Source organism: Falco rusticolus, chromosome Z, assembly GCF_015220075.1.
Source record: "Falco rusticolus isolate bFalRus1 chromosome Z, bFalRus1.pri, whole genome shotgun sequence".
Lineage (NCBI taxonomy): Eukaryota > Metazoa > Chordata > Aves > Falconiformes > Falconidae > Falco > Falco rusticolus.
In genome coordinates, this window is record NC_051210.1 from 64,398,013 (window position 1) to 64,418,098 (window position 20,086).

Below are 20,086 nucleotides of genomic sequence, written 5' to 3' on the forward strand. Positions count from 1 at the left end.
ACATTTGAATGCCAATGCTGTAAATCACAGAAATATAGTTGCAACTGCAAGTTATACTTTTACTTTGCATACTTTTTTTTTTATTATTTTATTTTACAGCAGTTGGGTGGCAGATGTGTGCAGAGCAGACAGTTCTTTTGGTCTAGGCCACAAATATTACTGGTCTGTAGAAAAGACTACTATCCAGACATGCATGCATACACACAATCACAGACATATTAGTACCTATTATCTGGGGAATGGACACATCATGGTTCATTTGCCATGGATAATTTGGTATGCAATCTCTTGCTTGACAATAAGCCACATATATAGGCAAGTTACTTACCAGCAAGAAATAATACATTGCTATTTTTTCTGGAAAAAACACACCTGCCAGTTCACAAATTGATCTGTTTTTATTAGCGTAATGCTAGGAGAAATCTCTTCATTAGTTTAGATCTCCACTGATACAGGTGTACAAGGACTCCTCATAGTAACATAGGTAAATTTCATCAAGGACGTAGACACTGCTCTTGCTAATCTCTGAAGAAGTATGATGCTCTCTCAGAATGAATGCAAAAATAAGTGTGCTTGTCTTTGACTTGTACTTTTGTTTTCTGCTAAAGCTTCCTCATATAAAAATAATCCACAGCTAAAATGGGCTCTTTGTGGTCAAGGTTTCCTCATCCTGAATGCATGCTTATTCCCTCCACTCCACATTCATAAATAGCTTGAGAGCTTTCAAGCATCTGAGGTCATTGTGCTTCACACAATTGTTCTTTGTTGTACTCTGTGAAGGAGATTATACGAGAGCAAGCTGGAATTCCTGGATATGATATTTCTCACTATTGAAGGGCTATCTCCTTGAATGAAAAAAGCAATAAGGCTATCTGAAGTGACCTTGGCCATTGTTCATGTACTTTACAACATTACACAATTAGATGTGAGTTCAAATCAAGAAGCCCTAGAAAACCACAGGGATCACTTTCAGGCCTGATAATGTCTCTGCACTGGTCAAATTTTGCTGGATGAAGGATGCATTTTCTGAAATATAGCTCTATGCATCAAAGAAAGTATTTGATTAGTATTTCCCTGCATGATTTAACCCTGTCTGTTATAGAACTCCTTTGTCATCAGTTGCTGAGCTGTTAATCCCTGTAAGCATATTAAAATTAAACACATGTAGTGGAAACAAGTTGCTGCTCACTTTTGGTAATTCTCAGTAAGTATAGCCAAAAAGCAAATTACAAGGAATCTCATTATTGGCAAATTAATATTGCTAATGCAACTGCTGGCTGGTTGATAATACATACAGTATTCATCACCATATTTTAGAAAAATATACTAAACTATTTTTCCGTATAACTTGTTGAAAATGAGACATGCATCTGAGTGCAAGGGAAAGAGTCTGAACACCTTTTGATGCCATTTCTTAGAGAGAGAGGTAGGAGATCTCCAAGGGTTTAGACCGTTAGTTTTCAGAAAATAAGATACCGGATAGTAGAGTGAAACTGCAATACCAGTGGAGAGGAAAAGTATCACAGAGACTGTACTTCATCCTGCACTCTAAAGAATTCAGTGGGAAGAGGCAGATGTTGTGGCTGCCACTAGAAAAGTTTAAATTGAGTCTTTGCTTTATTAGATGTCCAAAAACCTAAAGACTTGATGACAGAGCGTACCACACCTCTAACCAATGTGCAGAGAGGACTGTGCTCTTGGGCCTAAGCTAATTTTGAACATGATCTTGTTCTCTGTTTTAAATTATACTAAAGAGTATGTCCACTTGGAGACCAAAATTTGTGAACCTGGGTCAATGAATGCACAGCAAGTGAAATGCTTACTTCCCCCAGATTTAACTCTGCTTAATTAACTGAGAGACTTCCCAGTGCCATGGAACCATAGATATAGATCTGCCAAGCACCACTTCTCCACAGGCAAGATCCTCATTCAGGCCCAAAATGATACATCCTTACTGAATGTGGAAGCTATAGTTTGCATTATCTTATTTATGTTTCTTCCCACTTTACTGAGATCCCAATTTCAAAAGGTGTGGTAGGTGGCTGTGAAGAAACTGTTGGGTTCAAGTGCATGACATTTCATTGACAGCAGATGACAGCAGTTTGGATGGAGACCCTGAGAAATCCAAAACTCTATCCACAATTAAAAAAAAAGAGTGAGAATGAAAACTTGGTAATAGATGACAGGTTGGGTTTTTTCGTAAGTGTGGACTGTACCTGTGCAGAGCTAAACTTAATAAAAACTTTTGTCAAACATATTCAGAGGGAATTGGCCATGATGTATTCAAAAAGGGAACAGGGGTTTTCTGTGCATATTATATCCTTGTATGTTCGTATAAACATGCATTATTTTATATATCCGTTATATCCTTAGCACACAGGTTAGGCTGTATGCTGCCCCAAGAAACAGGAGGCACTTTTTGCTTGTCCTTATTCCATGAAGTCCCCCATGACAGTGGAGTCAGGGAAACCCTGTGACTGGCACCTCAGCTACCTCAACTTACAACTAAGTTACAACTGAGCAATATCTTTTCAACAGTTTTCTGATTAAAATATAAAACCTTATTGATTTAATGTAAACTTTTTCAAAGTGTGACAGTTTTATTTCACAAAAACAGACTACAATGTCAACAAAATAAATTTCAAATTTCAGGGAAGTTTCTATTTTGGTTGTGTTTCGAAGCTACTACTTTCCTTTTTATAAAATAAAACAAAACATTTTAAAAGGTGAATTTCTCAAAATGCATCATTTCAAATGACCAGAAACCATTAGTTTTCTTGTTTGTTTTGGGAGTTCAGGGTGGCATTCACACATCTGGGAACTTTTCTGAAAGACAAATATAATGTTTTAGTTAAAGAATTTGCCACACAAGAACTTTATTTGACACCTGCTTGAAATTTTGCTAATTTCAGGCTGTAGTTAAGAGAAAGTAGAGTAAAAAGATAACCTTTCATAATATGTATTTCTTTATGGCTACTAATATATAAAAGCATGGGATGGATTTGCTGTGTTTCATGAGATTATAGCTAGCTGTAGTGCTTTAGCAACGCATCTGCAGAGCCACGTCACACAAGCAGATGTTAGCTTAATGAGATTTCTCATGAATACCTGATCTGCAGACCAGCATCCATAGCCAACACTGGACTCACAGGAAGCGTAATGAAACCTGAATGCATTGTATTTTATTGTATTTGGCCATATTTTTCTACTCTAAAAAAAAATAAATCCCTAGTCACAATAATTATGCACGCTACTAAGCCAAACAAAAGGCAGAAGGAAAGAGCACCTCAATTGAATTGCTCCTCTGTGAATGCATGCACAGTCAGCATGTTTTAAAGGAAGGAGAGAATATTAATTCAGATCTGTGAAAAGGCACTGAGGAAAATAACCCAAAAAGTCTCAAACAGTAAGTTTGCAGAGCTTTCAGTAGACATTGTAAACATAGACATTTAAAATATGCTTACAGCATTTACTGAAATCAGCATGAACAGGGATTTGGTATAAATTACCTGCAAACTGATCAAAGGTTAAACATCAACTTCTGGTGATGCTTGTAACTTCAAACTCCAGTTTACAAACTAAACTGGTACTTACAGAGTTCAGAAATGTCACAGATTTCAGTCTACTTTAACAGTCACTTACAACTGTCGTAGCTCCCTGTTGATTTTGGGCTTCTGCCCAAGGAAGTGGGGGAGGAATTTAACATGGACAGAAGTCTCTAAAACCTTCCCATTTAGTAAGAAGGTCCATTGTGTAAAACTTCCATCTTTGCTAATAAGTTCTATTGTCAAACATTTTTAAAGGTTTTCCCAGTTTTCAACGACTATTCTCTTTTCCCTCTTCTTTGAAAAAAGATAACATCCTGTCCAACCTCAAGTAGGGAACTCATACACACACCATGCGTGCGTGCATTTAAGCATGAATGCAGTCCTATTCATAACTCTTGGCAAATACTAATGTGCATTTTTAAGCAACTGTAGTTGGACTTGAACTCTTTGCCTCATCTGTTAGTGTACCCAGGAGTGTAATGTGCACTTTTTTTAGCAGGGCAAGAAACAGAATAAAAGCCAATAAACCCCAGCTGAGGAGCAAATAGAAATACAGTGAAGCTGTATGGACATGTACAAGCCATAGCTACGATCACAGAAATGGTCTGATTTTCAGTTGAAGTAAGCTCAAACATTAAGAAGAGAAGTCCTTAGAATAATAAAGCTACCTCCTTTCCACACATATAAGATGCTGGCCTCCTGTGTGTTTCTCTCCCTATGTTTTTTTTCTTCCCTTCTGTCATAGGTGTTCTGTATTCCAAGGAAAAGACTAAAACCTGCTCTTGCCACAGATCACTGTCTTGATATAGGATATCTCACTGATATTTTATCAGTTGTCAATGTTTCAAATGGCAGGGGCTGAAATAATCCTATCAAAGCCATTTGATTATCCTGAGTTTAATGAAACTCAATTGAGAATTTTCATGAGATGACTAGGAAATAAGAAATTATTCTGTTATCATCATGTTTTCCAGCCCTCTGCTGCATGGGAAGTAGTCATAGTGTTGATTAGACAAGCCACATAAGCTCATCTAGAATATTTCTGATTAGTAAGGAATCATGTAGAGTTTTAGTGTCTTCTGCCTGAATGCTCCTATAAAAAAAATCCTTTTAGTTATCCAATAATAAACACACTGATCATATTTTTTTTTATCATAGCAGCAAGGGAAAGTTCATCATTATATCTACTTGACTATCACAGAAATGTTGAAGATTACACTCGTATTCAGCCTATTTAACGTTGGTTACCTAGCAGAAATATGTGTCTTAGGACTGTGTCAGTTATATGCTGTTTACAGAGAAAAATAAGTAAAAGGTATTTTCCATGGGCTACAGAAAAGACTTTGGTTATATAGGTTCTTCACCCATACAATCCCTAATTTTGGACTGGATGGGTCTACGCTGATATCCTTGCTCCTTGAAGATTAAAGTTCTACTATGTGATAAGGTGAAATTAATTATAACCTCAAGAGGTTATTTCTGCCACTTCAGAATAAACTACAGCAATCTTCACCTGTATGCAGCGTACACAATAACTGAACACAGATGGAAATACTGTGCAAATGAAGCTGTCAGGATCCCTGAGATTAGCTGGCTTTCTCCAGCAGCAGTGAGGTTCATGTCTCTCTGCATCGTTTAAGTCAGCTTTCCCCAGGTATATAGTGCTTATTGATCACATATACCATGCTAACATGGTCACAGGACTGGGACTTTTTTCTTGTTTTTTAATACCTATTACGGAATGAATCTTAGAAGATGCTGAGGAGGTGATTTTTAGAGAAGCCAATAGATGTAAGGACACTTGGCTATCTGGATTATTAAATCAGGGTAACTCAAGGGAGAATGAACCGTAGAAAAGCACAATGCACAAGCTATGAAATATCGGTAGTATGATTAGCAGGTGTAGTCAGCAAATGCAAAACGGCTTTTCCTGACAGACTTGGCCAGCTCTTTAACCTCACACCACATATAAAGCAATCCATATTTTTCCTTCCTAATATTATTTGGAGAATACAATAAGACAACTCAAACACAAGTAAAAATATAAGATTGCAACCATGTACAATTTCACAGATCTTTCAACTAATGAAAAATGCATCTAAACATTGTGAGAAATAATTTATTCCCTTTTGTTTGTTTCAGATAGTAGATCCTAGTGACCTAAGGCCACTGAACTCCATAACTGAATGAATAAATCAAGACAGAATACAGCCCTAAAATCTGAGATGGCAAAACAGAGGTGAGGCTTGTAAGCGCTCTGGAAGATAGTATCGAGATTTAAAATGGTCTTAACAAAAATGGAAAGTTGGTCCAAAACCTAGAGTATGAAATTTTGTGAGACAATAACAAAATACTATCAACAGAAAGAAGCAGCCAATAAATGGCTGCAGAGGATGAATACTCAGGTAGGCAGATACAACACCAAAAGGATCAGGGACGGCAGTAATTGCAAACACAGCAGAAGTCAAATAATTTTATGCTATAGGTCAGAATAGTGGAAAGGCAGACTTTTCTTAGGATGTATGTAAGAGAAGAAAGGCAATTATTCCAGAGTATTGATGGTGTCTCTGCTTCAGGGGAGATCTTTGTGAGCAGTTCAGGTTCCATATGTGCAAAGTACCTTATGGGCAAATGCAAGTGCAATAGTTACTGATGCAAACTCATTCTGCTCTACTCATACTGGGGAAGGGGCAGAAGCTTTGTGTCTGCCTAAGTACAGCCCTGAGCCCAAGTTTATAAATTTCACTGAGACTGAGTTTAGAAACTCAGGTTTTCTGACATGCTCATATGAACTTGCAGAGTGGATTGACATTTCTTCTACTTTTTACATTTTTGGTCAGAGCACAAGCAGAGGAAAAAACATGTGCCTATAATGCGCATATGCAGTGAAAGGCAAAAGGGTATGCAATATGACAGGCCATAGGCAGGTCACTGTATAGATAATAAAAGGTCATATTGGGAACAGCAGGATGGAACTGGCTGAAAAAGAGATAAATAACATAACAGCAAAGAGAAAGACTGAGAAAAATCAGCAGGAAAAGGGAGGAGAGAACTAAGCAGAGGAAGGTGGTAGAGAAAGTGGGTGCTTTAAAGCCTTTAGTCACAGCTGTCTTACTTGTCACTAACAGAAACAAGCAGTGAGGTGTAACAAATCAACCACGTGGCCATTACCTCTGCTGGAAAGGAGGAAAAAACACCAGCCTTTTCCAGATGAAGCTGTACATTTCTGTACACATGATGTGTATTCCCAAAATAGAGTTTGACTAGATTACTGGCTGAATGTGTTCCTCTCAGAAAGTCTCTCAGGCTTTTTTAAATACCACTTAGTCATCAGTATATTCTCCTTGTGTCTTATCCCAAGGGCAGCAATGTATTCAATAGCAGAAGTACTCACAGCCCTTCATTTAGCACTCATTTAGGATTACCTCTGAGGGAGTGCCTTCCCTTTCTTATTTAGCTTTTTCCTCCCCACACCTGTGGGCAATCCAGGGCAGCCCATTTATATTAAAGTTTGGGTCACACACATCTCCTGGATTCTCCCCCTGCTGTTAGTTATTTAATGTTAGTTAATTAATGTAGGGTGCATGATTCCAGAGACTGCCACAGTTAAGCAGATAGATAGTAAATTAATCTGACAGGTGCTTGACTGGTCCTTTCTACAGTTTGTCAGCTCAGGCACAGAGGGAACTGCTACTGCCAGCAAAAGGGAGCATGTGGCTGGGGGTGGTGGAGTGTGTCCCAGCTGAGACCTGTCCCCAGTGCTGCTCTCAGCAGTGCATCTGAGTGACTGCGGCTGGGGTTACCTGCAGGTGAGAGATGTATTCCTTACCTTAAAATGTAACAGAGGTGCTGAAAACAAGAAAAGTAGATGAGATTTTTGTTATTTATTGTGTGGCTTTGGCTTTGGTTTTCCTTGTCCTTATAAAAAATATGTTTTTTCTTTTCCTGTCTTTCTCAGCAATTAGGCTGTGTGTTCTTTTCCTCTTTTTGGAGAAGTAGATACTGGCCATTTTATTTTGGGGGTGTTCTAAGAAACAAAGCTTTGGTTATATCTTTTTCAAAAGGGGAAATGCTGTGATTAATGCTATACTACTTCCTACAGATTACTTCCTAATCCATAATCCTAGCAACTTGATTTTTTCTTATGTGCTTTTTGAAGTATAATGCCCATATTCAAAGAAGCATAGAAAAAAATCAGACCACAAGTCTGGTTTTGCATATGCAGTGGGTAAGTCAGTAGTGTAAGCTGCAGGCTCTAGCCATCTTTGTGTTTTCCTGAAGAATAAGGAAGCAAAGTAAGTGGTTTTACAGGAGCACTTTATGTATAAAACTTGCTGAAAGCCAAATTCATTAAAATGGAATCTGTTGTAAGGTTGAGTTTTTAAGATGTCATTTTCCTGCATCACTGTAGCTTGTGTCCAATAAGTTAACCCTGATCACAACTCTGTCTCCAGTGGGAATGCTTTTATACTGCAAGAACTAGCCTTACAACACAGGTACTGACCATACTTGTATTCTTGATTTGTCAGGGGTATGAAAAGTTAAACTGGAGAGAGTGCTTTGACTGAACAACTTCACTAAAATATGCTGTTTTGTTAAAGCTAAAATATATTAAGGAGACCTACTAGTTAGTTGGAGATTTCAGCTTTATTTTTTTTCAGTAAGGTGTCTTTATCCTGTGTGAACACAACCAGATTGGAATGTAAGGATTCCTCTCCTTGCTGTGCTAGATCAAGCAATCTGCTCTAAGCCCAAGAGCCCTCGTACCAAACAATGCCATAACAACTCCGGGTTCTTTGTGTGCACTTAACTGCTGTATGGCACTGACGTAATGACTCTGGGTGAAAGAGCCTGGTAGCTATTTTCCCCTTATTTGCACTACTTGGTGTCAGTGAAAAACACCTCCTTTTTCACTGAAACTTGACTCTCATAAATGTACTGAAAAAGGGATAAAAATCTGTACCTCTCCATTTTCGTATAACCAAAGAAGACAGCACCTGCTCTACTGTGGAAAAAGAGATCTTGGAAAGTGAGAGGGCTGCTGTTGAAGTGGGTGCTCCTCCTCTGGCTTGGTTTTGTGCTCTCCTGGTTTCAGCAGGGAGAGATAATTTTCTTCCTAGTTGGTGGTACAGTGCTGTATTTTAGATTTAGAATAAGAAAAATGTTGGTAACTGATGTTTTAGTTGTTTCTGAGCAGTGCTTACACTAGTCAAAGCCTTTTCTGATTCTCATATGCTGTCCCGCCAGTGAGGAACACAGGGTGCACAAGAAGCTAGGAGGGGACACAGCTGACCCAAAATGGCCAAAGGAATATTCCATACCATATGACATCATACTCAGCATATAAACCAGTGGGAAAGCTGGCTGGGGGGCTGGGGGCTGCTGCTCAGGAACAGGCTTGGCATCAGTCAGTGGGTGGTGAGCAACTGATTTTCATTTGCTTCACTTTTTATTGAGTTTTATTTATTTTTCTTTTATTGCTTTTTTAAAAAAATCTTATTTCAATTATTAAACTGTCTTGATCTCAACCCACGAGTTTTCTTTCATCTTTCTGATTCTCTCTCCCCCCCCCGCCCCCATCCCACCAGCAGGGGAGTAAGCAAACAGCTGTGTGGTGCTTCACTGCTGGCTGGGGTTAAATGATGACATATGCAAAGTCAACAAGCTACACCCCTCCAAGCTCACTGAAGTGGCTAGGGAAAGCAGTCACTTTTATTCTATGTCCTATATTTTTTTTTTTTTTTGTCTGCATAAAACCAGAACTTCAGTGCCTGGGGCAGTGAGCTTGAAACCTCTTACAGGTACTCAAAAAGAAAAGCATGAGAAGAAACTGACTGTGGTGCACTGACACTGGCTAGATACCAGGTGCCCACAAAAGCTGCTTTATCACCCCTTCCTCAATTGGACACAGGGAGAAAATATAATGAAATGCTCACAGGTTAAAATAAGAACAGGGAGATCACTCACCAATTACTGTCAGGGGCAAAACAGACTTGACTTGGGGAAATGAATTTAATTTATTACCAATCAAATCAGAGTAGGGTAATAAGAAATAAAACCAAATCTTTAAACACCTTCCTCCCACCTCTCCCTTCTTCCTAGGCTCAATTTCACTCCTGATTTCTCTGCCTTCTCCCCCTGAGCAATTTAGGGGAATGCGGGTTGCAGTCAGTTCATCAGACATTGTTTCTGCTGTTCCTTCCCCCTCTCACTTTTCCCCTGCTCCAGCGTGGGTCCCTTCCACAGGGTGCAGTCCTTAAGGATCAGACTGCTTCAGTGTGGGTTCCTGCCCACGGGGTCACAAGTCCTGCCAGCAAACCTGCTCCAGCCTGGACTCCTCTCCCCACGGTACCACAGGTCCTGCCAGGAACCTGCTCCAGCATGGCCTTCCTCACAGGGTCACAGCTACCTTTGGGCATTCACTTGCTGTGGTGTGCTCCATGGGCTGCAGGGGAATATCTGCTCCAACATGGACCTCCATGGGCTGCAGGGGCACAGCCTGTCTCACCATGGTCTTCACCGTGGTCTTCACCACAGGCTGCAGGGGGATCTCTGCTGCTGAGCCTGGAGCAGCTCTGCACCCCTCCTTCTGCACTGACCTGGGGGTCTGCAGAGGTGTTCCTCTTGCATAGCCTCTCTCCTGGCTGCTGTTGCACAGCAGTTATTTCCCCTTTCTTAATACATTATCCCAGAGGTGCTACCACCATCACTGGTTGTCTCAGCATTGGCCAGCAGCGGGTGCCTCTTAAGCCAGCTGGAACTGGCTCCATTACACAAAGGAGAAGCTTTTAGCAGCTTCTCGTAAAAGCCACACCTGTATCCCACCACTACCAAAACCTTGCCATGCAAACCCAATATACTGGCTTACTGATGTTTAAAACCATTTTGAACTGGGTCTTTTCTGAAATATGGACAGTGGCTCAACAAAATAAAAATACGTGATAGGAGCTAGTCTAATTTATTGCTTTGAGTACTGCCAATTCTGTTTCCTGCAAGACAAGATCAACAGTGCTAAGCAGCATAAGCGATGCAAAATATTTGATGTCACAGGGTTATAGTAACAATTTAAAGCTGGTCAGAAAAAGATTTGATCTTATCCACACTTGCTGAGTCTATGAAACTGGAAATGTATGTAGGGATGGTGTTTTTCTGGAGTCTGCAGGAATCCTTTCTGTGTTTCTGCCAGTGTACCCATCCCTGATCCCATCAAGCAGGTTATGGGGGATTTGGACTGCCAGGAGGTTATGGATCTGGAGCATCCCTAGTGTATTACCAACCCTGCAGTCAGCAGTTCTAGCACTTAAGTTTGCAGCTCTATTAGTTGGATCTGCTGAATGTCCTGGATGAGAACCACTGGAGTTTCAACATGCCAGGTAGTGAAGCAGAGAGGTTTGTGTTCCCTCACAAGGCTGGCTGCCTTTCAGGGTTTTTGAGGAATTTGGGCTGCCATCCAGATTTGGTGGGACTGCACTCTTCAGTCTGTGCAGCAGGCAGTCTCTGCTAATGTTCTGGAACAGGACTCTCAGTTCAAAGTGTGACCGTAGAAAAGAGTGAAGCGGAAAAAAACAATTTTCAATGAAGTTGGTCTGAAATTCAGCTTCTGAAGTACTCCAAGTAATGGGATTTGTTGGCTCAGACTAGCTCTTAGAGTTATTCACAGCAGCATTTCTAGGTGTAGAGAAGCTCATACTTCTATCAGTCGCTGGCATAAATGCCTCGCTGTTCCCTGGAAAAGCTCATTTGCATGAAGAAGAATCAATAGACGCAAATCCAGTGTGACTTGGAACAACAGGACTTTCTGTATACGAGCAGATAAACCTAACCATGAGCTAATGGGTGCAAGGAGTTAACAATTGGTTAACTGTGAAATATATTATCAGCATTTAAATAAGTAAAGGCTGGTGCTACTTTATCACTTGATCAAGAAGCTTTGGAACACTGTTATATATGGAACGAAGCACTCAACAGGTAGAAGTCAGGAAGTTGATTAGACAATTTATCTTGTAGCCATCCTACTGTTTGGTTATTAAAACCAAACATTTGCAGCTATGCATACTAACATCGGAAGAATTTCCCATCTGTGGTGTAATTGCTTTCATCAGCTTGTTTCAAAGTAAAAACAAGCTGCTGTTTCACAGGGAATTTTTCAGTAAGGTTCCTGCATGGCAACTGCTAACCACTGATGTCCTGCCAAAGTCGTAACAGAAAACATTGCCTCTTTACTTTACAATGAACTTGCCAGGATTGTGTGTCTGTAAAGGAAGTGAAGGGGGAAGTAGGGCTGAAAGCCTACATAAAATAATTTTCTACTAACATTTTTTTGCTTTAAGGTAAAGTCATATCTTTTCCCCCCAGATTTTCAATAAAGGAAAAAAGATTCCTTCCACTTAAATTTGCCTTAGTTGCTTCGTCCTCTTTGTGTTTTTTAATCCAACAATCCTACTTTTAAATGGAACGATTTGAATGTTGAGTAATTCTTTTTCAAGGTCTAGTCATGAACTAGAGCTTGAAACCAATCATGAAATGTAGTGGTAATTTTGTTTCTCTGAAGTGATTTTTAGTTATTTAAAAACTTGCTTATATACTTGCTAAAGCCTGGAGATGGACAAATGAGGCCAGTAGGTTGGACATCTCTGAATTTCGCATAAGAAACAATACAGCTTGCAGTCTTAGGACCTGCCTGTTCTTGCCAATATCCACCCTAAAGACTCAGAGCAATATTCACTTGACACACTGTTGAATATAGGTTTAGGACTTCAGCTAGGGCTATCAGTGATGTTGGTGCTTTCATTTCTGCTGCCTTCTCAAGGCTATCCTCTCCAACAGCACCTGTTCTGTCTGAAACAGAGGAGAAAGTACTAAGATCAGTGTGGGGTGGCACATGTTCTGTAGGGGAAGAGGAGCTCTAAACACAGCTATTAAAACTGTTGTTAAACTATGTTTATTTAAAAATAAGAAAATTACATTAAGAGGATCTAAAATTCTTGGTAGTTTGTGCAGTGACATGTTGGTGTTTTGTGCTCAGCTCCTGCCATCCCTTTCCATAACTGACTGATAGATTCTTATAGCTGGTGAAATGTCAATGTTACTGAAGAAGTGGAGAGCTGTTGCAGAAATAAACATGATAGATCTAGCTAGCTGGAATTTTTTGCTTATAGAGTGATATTAATAACAGTGTTGTGGATGTGGAATTTGAAGAAGTTGGGACGTTGCAAGTATTGGGTGAAATTTTGAGGCTGTTGCGGTGCTTCCATTTTCAGTTCCATCCTCTTCTGGAAAGAGTCCAAACCCGCATCTGCCGTGCTGCCCTAGGTACCAGGATATGGGCTGTTCTGCATGTACCTGTAGCTTATTCAAAGGTCAGGATATAAAATTCCTGAAACATTCCTAGGAGTTAGGACTCTTCCCCTCTGGTAAGTGTGATGATTACCTGGCTATCGAATCATGCTGCCACTTGTTTTCTCTTTCTGGTCAAACAAGTCTTGAATCCTTTTTCTGTGCAGCAGAACAGCTTAAACAGGATGAAGTGGAGAGACTTCCAATGCAAAACAGTCAATAATAGTTGGGGTGTTTCCTTATAGACATGCAAGTCTGAAAACCCTCAAGCAAGGAGAAGTAGTTGAACCTGGCTCTCCTGCCTACTTGTCAATGCTCTTTGGATTCACTGTAAAAGAGGATATAACAAGTACTGAGGTGTCTTCAGTGGCAAGAACGGACCTTGCTCAGTGATTTGAGGGCAGGGAGGAAGGTTCTGGTCTGCAAATCCTGACTTGGCAGGGGCACTACTGTACAAACTCCCTGAAGTGATCTGACGTGAGATTTGTTTGTGTACTCAGATTTTCCTGCTGGCTGTCCCTAGGACACCCAGTAATGAGTACTTTGTTCATGAAAAGCTTTTTATAAGACCTCTGACATCTACTATTCAAGCACTGTTACACTAAAATTGCAAACTTTGAAGACTTGTATTGGAGCTAACCCAGAACCCTTAGTATCACATGCAACATGATAGGCCATAGCCCCTCCTTCCACACCCCCTAACCACCTAAATCATAAGGTGATTAGGACTGAGAAGAAATCTTTTTGCCACATGCTGCAGTAGGATTTCATAAGTAATTTTTGTTTGTTTGCAAAAATGCTGCAGTCTCAAAGTACTTTGAATTTGAAAGCAGAGTTTCCTTTGGCAAAGTTCTCACTGAATTCAGGAATTTTGCATTGAGAGATTTAGTCTCTAGAACACTGAAGGATAGGGTTGTGTTTGCTTGTTCTGATATATTCCAACACATATGACTAAACATTATTCTAGTGATCTATTTTTTTTTTTTCTTCTTCTGGTGATTCATAGCTTAGAGTCTATTGTTAACATTGAACACATGCCACTTTCACAGCTGAACATATTGCAGAAATCTAAAAACATTTCAGAAAGAATTAGATGACAAAATTATTAAAAGCTTTTGATGATATGCAGTGTATTTGTAGCTCGTGAGTGGGAGAATCCATTGCATACTAACCACTGTTCAGAAATGATAGCTTATAAGCTTCTTTGCTTAGAGAGCAAAGGCTTTTGCTGTGTGTATTTTTGAATATTTGAAGTTAAGGAGGTAAATCACTTGCCCCACGTGGGAAACAGATGTGTGGTGAAAATGGCTGTTCTCTTATATAATAAAGAAAGGGCATCAATAAGGCTTTGTTGTCATAGTAAATGTATGCGGCACTTCACAAATGCCTGTTGCCCCCAGCCAGTAGAATATTTCCCACTCTGCGTTTCTTTATCTGCCCCAGATTTAGATCCTTTCATGACAGCTGAGGTCAGCCAAGTTTCCCAGAGAGTGCCCATGATGAAGGCATGTCAGCTTCCCACAAATCAGTTGGACAGGAATGTTTTCCTTGTTTTTTAACCTTCTCCATAGTAAGAAGATTCCACTTCATGTAGCAAAACAATTTCAGACTCCCAATCTCTGTGAATAAAACCTCTTACCAACATATTTTTGTCTGAAGACTCTTAAATGTTAACTCACATCAATTAGATGCTTGATCTCCCACACGAGAAGGTACATGACTAACTACTGTATTTATCTAACTTCAGGGGTTTTGTACTCCTGACACTGCAGTATCTGAGAGCCCTCTGCATTCTTTACTACTGAAGTCAAAGTTGCACTGGATTTCATGGTGCATATGCAATCTCTTTATTTGGGATTGTAAGGGAATGCTACTTTCATTATGATGTTAGCAGGGATTAGGGGTAAAAATAATCATCAGTCTTGCAGTGACAGACGTGCCTGAGGGTGTCTGATGGTTTCCATAAAGATGGTTCATGCTTCTGTTTTATGCAGCTGAATCAGTCTGAAGAGGATTGGCCTTGAAAGTTAGGACCAGAAGCTTACATTATTGGAGATTTCTGAGCAGAAGTGTGGTGTGCTTTCAGCAACCTCTGAGTGGATTAGAGGTGCAGCAGTGCTGGCTGTGCAACCCTCCACCACTCTGGGTGAAAGCCTTCTTGAGCCCCTGTGGCTGAAAACAGTCGTTTGGCTGCATGGTAATCAAGGGGTACAGTTACAGTCATCTAGACATGGTGTTGATGTGTGTAGTCTAGAGAAGTCTCAGTAACTATATAATCCCATCTGGGAGCCTGCTGTATGCTTGATTGCTGAAACCTAAACTGCTGTAGTTTTATTGCTATCAGCCCCTTGGCTAGGCAAATCTAAATTACTATGACTATAAGCAAAAGTTGCTTGTGCAGATACATCTTGTAAAAGATTTCTATTTCCCTGTCTTAACTAGATATCAAAGATTAAATTACCAAAGGGCTGAGTATTTTCTTAAAAGTATCCCTGGGACATGATGTCATTCTTTGTTACTGAGGAAAGGCTCATGTGAAAAGATGGGTCTTGCATTGTGCTCTAAAAATAGTGAGGTCACTCCCATCAACAAAAGATAAGATTTTTCAAGTTAAGGAAAAATCCATGTAATCTCACACAGACAGAGCACACAAAACCAAGGCAAAGTGCAGGAAACATACCAATAAAGCCTAATTATGGGAAAAGACATCCAAAATACTTAACATTAGGTTAATGAGTGTATCTTTTTCCATAAAATATTTAACAAATTGGAAGATTTTCTGACAAAAGCTGTAAAATTATTCTGCAGAAAACCAGGAAGGTGTCCTGAGCTCTTGGTTCTGGGAAAGTTTGAACTGAGCTAGAGCCAAAGAATTTTTTTGCAGAGTAGTATCAGAGTGGTGCTTCAACATACTCCAAACAAATATATTGGTGTTTTTCTCCTGTGAGACATATCAGTGTTTCAGTTTTATTTCCAAGGAAACAAAACTTCTGTCATGTTCTGGTATCAAAAAATTCCCAGAATGAAGCAGTGCAACAAAACTCATGTGTGTAAGAAGTTCCTTGTTCTGATACGCAGGGACTCCTTGATCAGCTCTTCAGTCTTTGGAGCTTTAAAAAAAATGAATTTTAGGCAAGGCAGGAGAGAAACATCAGGTAAATATGTCAATAACACCTATAATATGTCGAATAATCATCAAATTAAACATGGGAGTTAAATTTGGGCTTAATAAACTCAGTAGGATGCAGTCTAACTATCTTTCTAGCATGAAAGACGTGTGGAGACAAGTAAGGGTTAGACCATGCTCACTGTAACAGTATAATATCCTTGCATAGGGGAAATAAAATATCTGAAATATTCAATATATGGGGTGTTCTGTGAAAAACAAAGACAGTGGGAAAGAAAATAAGGGACTGCAATGGGAGCATCTGAAGCTGCCACTAAAGTCCAAACCTCTGTAAGCTATTATTTAGAATAGGTAACATTCTGCATGGAGGCAGATGTCGTTAACAATATCTTAAAAGTAGGCCATATGCCAGAACTAATATGGGCCTACGTTAGTACCTGAAGATCTGAAGAGTCTGGATTTTTTGGAGGATGGGAAAGAGGGAAAGTTGTCTGCTTATGTTAGTGGAATGGGCCATGTACTATTTGCCTTATACAAATCCCCCTATTTTTAGGCTTGTTTGACCTTCACAGATGTCCTGGTTTTGAAAAATTAATTTTAGTACAATAAGCTTCCAATAAACATATATTGCTATTATCTATCAAGTAAACTACTGTAGGCGATAAAGACAAAAAGTTTTGCAGGCACTTTAATATCTTTTGAAGTAAACAGCATAGTGAAACCAAACAAAATAACCCAAATTGACCTTATAACACCTTTTCCAGAATTGTAGTGTTCTGTATGGCTGGGAAATCAGTGTAAGTAGAGAACATTTTTCTGAATTTGGAAATGTGATAACAATTTTTAATAGAAGTATCTGGGTGTTAAGGAATTTATTGCAATTTTCAGTCCTAAGTTCTCTGAATTTGTACTTGAATGTACAGACTGCTGCTGCTAACCTGTGTGGATACTGCTGTTCTAGAATTCACATGATATTTGGGTAGGAAAGATAGTGAATTTTTACTTTTCTTCCTAGAAGACTAGTTACAACTGTGTACATCTGCTAGATGTAACAGGTAATTTCAGCAGAAGAGGCTCACTTTTTTTTTTTTTTTTGTCTTCAGAATTCTAGGTTATTCTCAAATCTTCTGGTTATGTTGCCACTGTTTTAATGTTCTGAGGTTTATATGTACATACCTGCACTAACACATTGTCCCTCTGATGTCCCAAACTCCAGATGTGCTTGCCCCATAAAAAGGATTCAAATATTCAAAAAATAAACTCAAAAACAGTCCAAGAAATTGAATCCTGGATTTGTATTTGTTATGAGCATAAGGCGTACACTATTGCTAGTTTCTTGGAATTCCAAAAGCAAGTTGGTAATTCAAGATTTTGGTGGTTCTGGAGAAGTTTGCCAAAAAAATATCTCAAAGGCCTTTCTGCCAATGTCTCAGCCAAACATTGAGCAGGTTCATAATATGACCCATCACTGACAGCAGTTGAGAGTCCTTAGTGTTCCCTAAAATCAGCCTTCAAAGAATATCAAATCAGCTAACAAAATGCTTTGGTAGTTCTGGAAAATGCATACAAATATGCAAATTTCTGACATTCACCGGGCTAGGACCAACCTCTCCTAACTTTAAACATTATTTCTGAACTAGTTTCCTTTAGTTTACTTTTTAGTGAAATAAGAAATATTGACACTTCTGACTTGTGGCTCATCTCTATTTTAGAAAGAGGGAACAAGTAGGCTGGGCAACCTTACCATGCGGATCATCCACCTCTCCCTGTTCACTGCAAAGGTATCTCAGAGGTAGACAACTGTGTGCAAATGAATGCAACCAATACAGTCTGGGCACAGACAAAATCATAGTCCTCTGTCTTTTGGTAACTTTGACTGTCATAAAGCTTGTGTTGCGTGTTAAATTATTGCTAGGATGCTGAGAATATTTTGCCAGGGGCTTTATACTACCACTTTCTGTGTGGAGGAAAGTATATGCTTGAGACGTCTGAAGTTGGAAGTCTGCTGCTTTTCATTGCGGGAAAACAAAAATACTAGGAGTAGAGAGATGATGATAGATGGAGAAAAATTTAAAGCCAGGCAAGATGATTGTATTACCTGGGAAAACAGAAAGACACAATTAATTAAAAAAAAAAAATAATCCGAAAACCTAGAACATTTTCCTTAGAAATATTATTTTTTCCTGCCTTTATTTCTTTTTCAGTTTTCAGTATCTCTTCACAAGCTAAATATACTGTCCTGTTTTATGGGTAAAGGGATATGCTCACAAAAATGAAGTTACCAACTTACTGAAAATGTATGGGATATTTTCAGAACAGCAAGTGTTCTGAACTAACCGATACAATCTTATGCAGGTATGTCAGTGATCACATAGAAAAAAAAAAAAATCTCCATCTAATGCATATCTGTATAATGGGTTGGAAAAAAGCAGTAACAGCTGGAAAGTGAAATAGCTTTCTTGGGACTTTGAACAGGCAAAAAAGTAAGGGGAAATGAAAGAATGTCTTTCCATGGGTCACAGGAAGTTTACCTATAAATAGAGCACACACGTATTTCATAGTTGGCAGGCAGCAGAAGACAGCACTTTGTGCAGAATTCCTGTAGAGAAAAGGCAGAGTGAACCGCACCAGTGCAAGCTGTATGCATCTACACCAAAATGCTGCTGCTGGAGCTGGAAAACTAACTAGACAAAGCTTTACCTCCTAAGATTTTTCTTCCTAGCTGTAAATACTGAGAACCTTACAAAGTCTGAATTCTGCAGGCAGCCTGAAACAATTACCAAAATGCCTGAAGTTTTCCAGTTTATGCCAATAAGCTGCTAGCTTGGGAGCAATACTGTGGTCTTGCATGACCTAAATGTCTTTACACCACTTCCAGGATACTGAAAATGGCAGTTCAACCCAAATCCTAAAATTCCTGTTTAAATCCTATTCTACGTAAGAAACTAATTGGAAGACAAATAAAGTTTCTATTGAACCTTAAAATAAAAGAGTAAATAAGTACCACAACAAATATGGATATTTCTGTGTTATTCATCTGCATGTTTCATTGAAGAAAAAGAAGCTGTTACTACAGATATTCACAATCCATGGAACTGACCCTTTCTGGTAAGCTAAACTAAACTTCGTATGTGGGAACTTGCTTATAAATATGCTGGATTTTTGCCAGCTACTATACAGCTTTTATGCAGAAGAACAAAGTTCTACTGCTAAAGAGACCAATATTAATATAACTGGCCTTCATAACCAGTTATGTATGGTTCCCCCAGTCAAACTACTTACCTCATTATAGGAGCAGAATATGCACCTGATGATTTTCTTGCTTTAGTGAGGTACTAATATTTGACTTTAACTTTTTGCAAATTATTTATTTGTCAAACATAGCTTTGGGATAAAAAATAAATGTATCTGTGCACATACACATCTCTCAAATTGGTTCCACTGAAAAAGCTGAGGAAACAATTTAGTTAATATTTCCATGTTTCTGAATTATGGCACCTGCTGAGGTGTCCAGCATCCTGCTTCCAGACTGCCAGGCTGTGTCATCATCCCAGAACTGGGGGAAGTGATGTGATTGCCATTGTCCTAGACTACACGGCACCTAGACAGTGTACGTATGGTACAAGAGAGTAGTTTCAGCAATTTTTCTGTTCGTCATGGAACTTTATATCTACTCTACCTTAAAGTCATCACTTACTTCCAAGAAAACTGAAAATCCTATGGGTATAGAGCTGTGGAAGGGTTTTTTTGATGGTTTACACACATGTAATTAGGTCTCTCAGCTTACGTTTCTTGACCTTTGGGAGGAAGAGTTTGTTTCAGAAAGACACTCCCATTATAGATTTATCTGAAAATAAAAATACCTTCCAGGCTTCCTTTTAGCCTCTGAGCAAAGAACTTAATGACTTGCAGTGCCCTACTCGCACTGCAACATTTACATGCAGCTCAAGCAAAAGTTTTTCTTGCTTGGCAGGTTACTGCAAATAGCAGTCACATGTTGTAGGTGCTTTATAATTAGTGCTGACTGAACAACCATAACTCCTTGGCTTTGGTTCCAGTTCATTCTATGGACTTC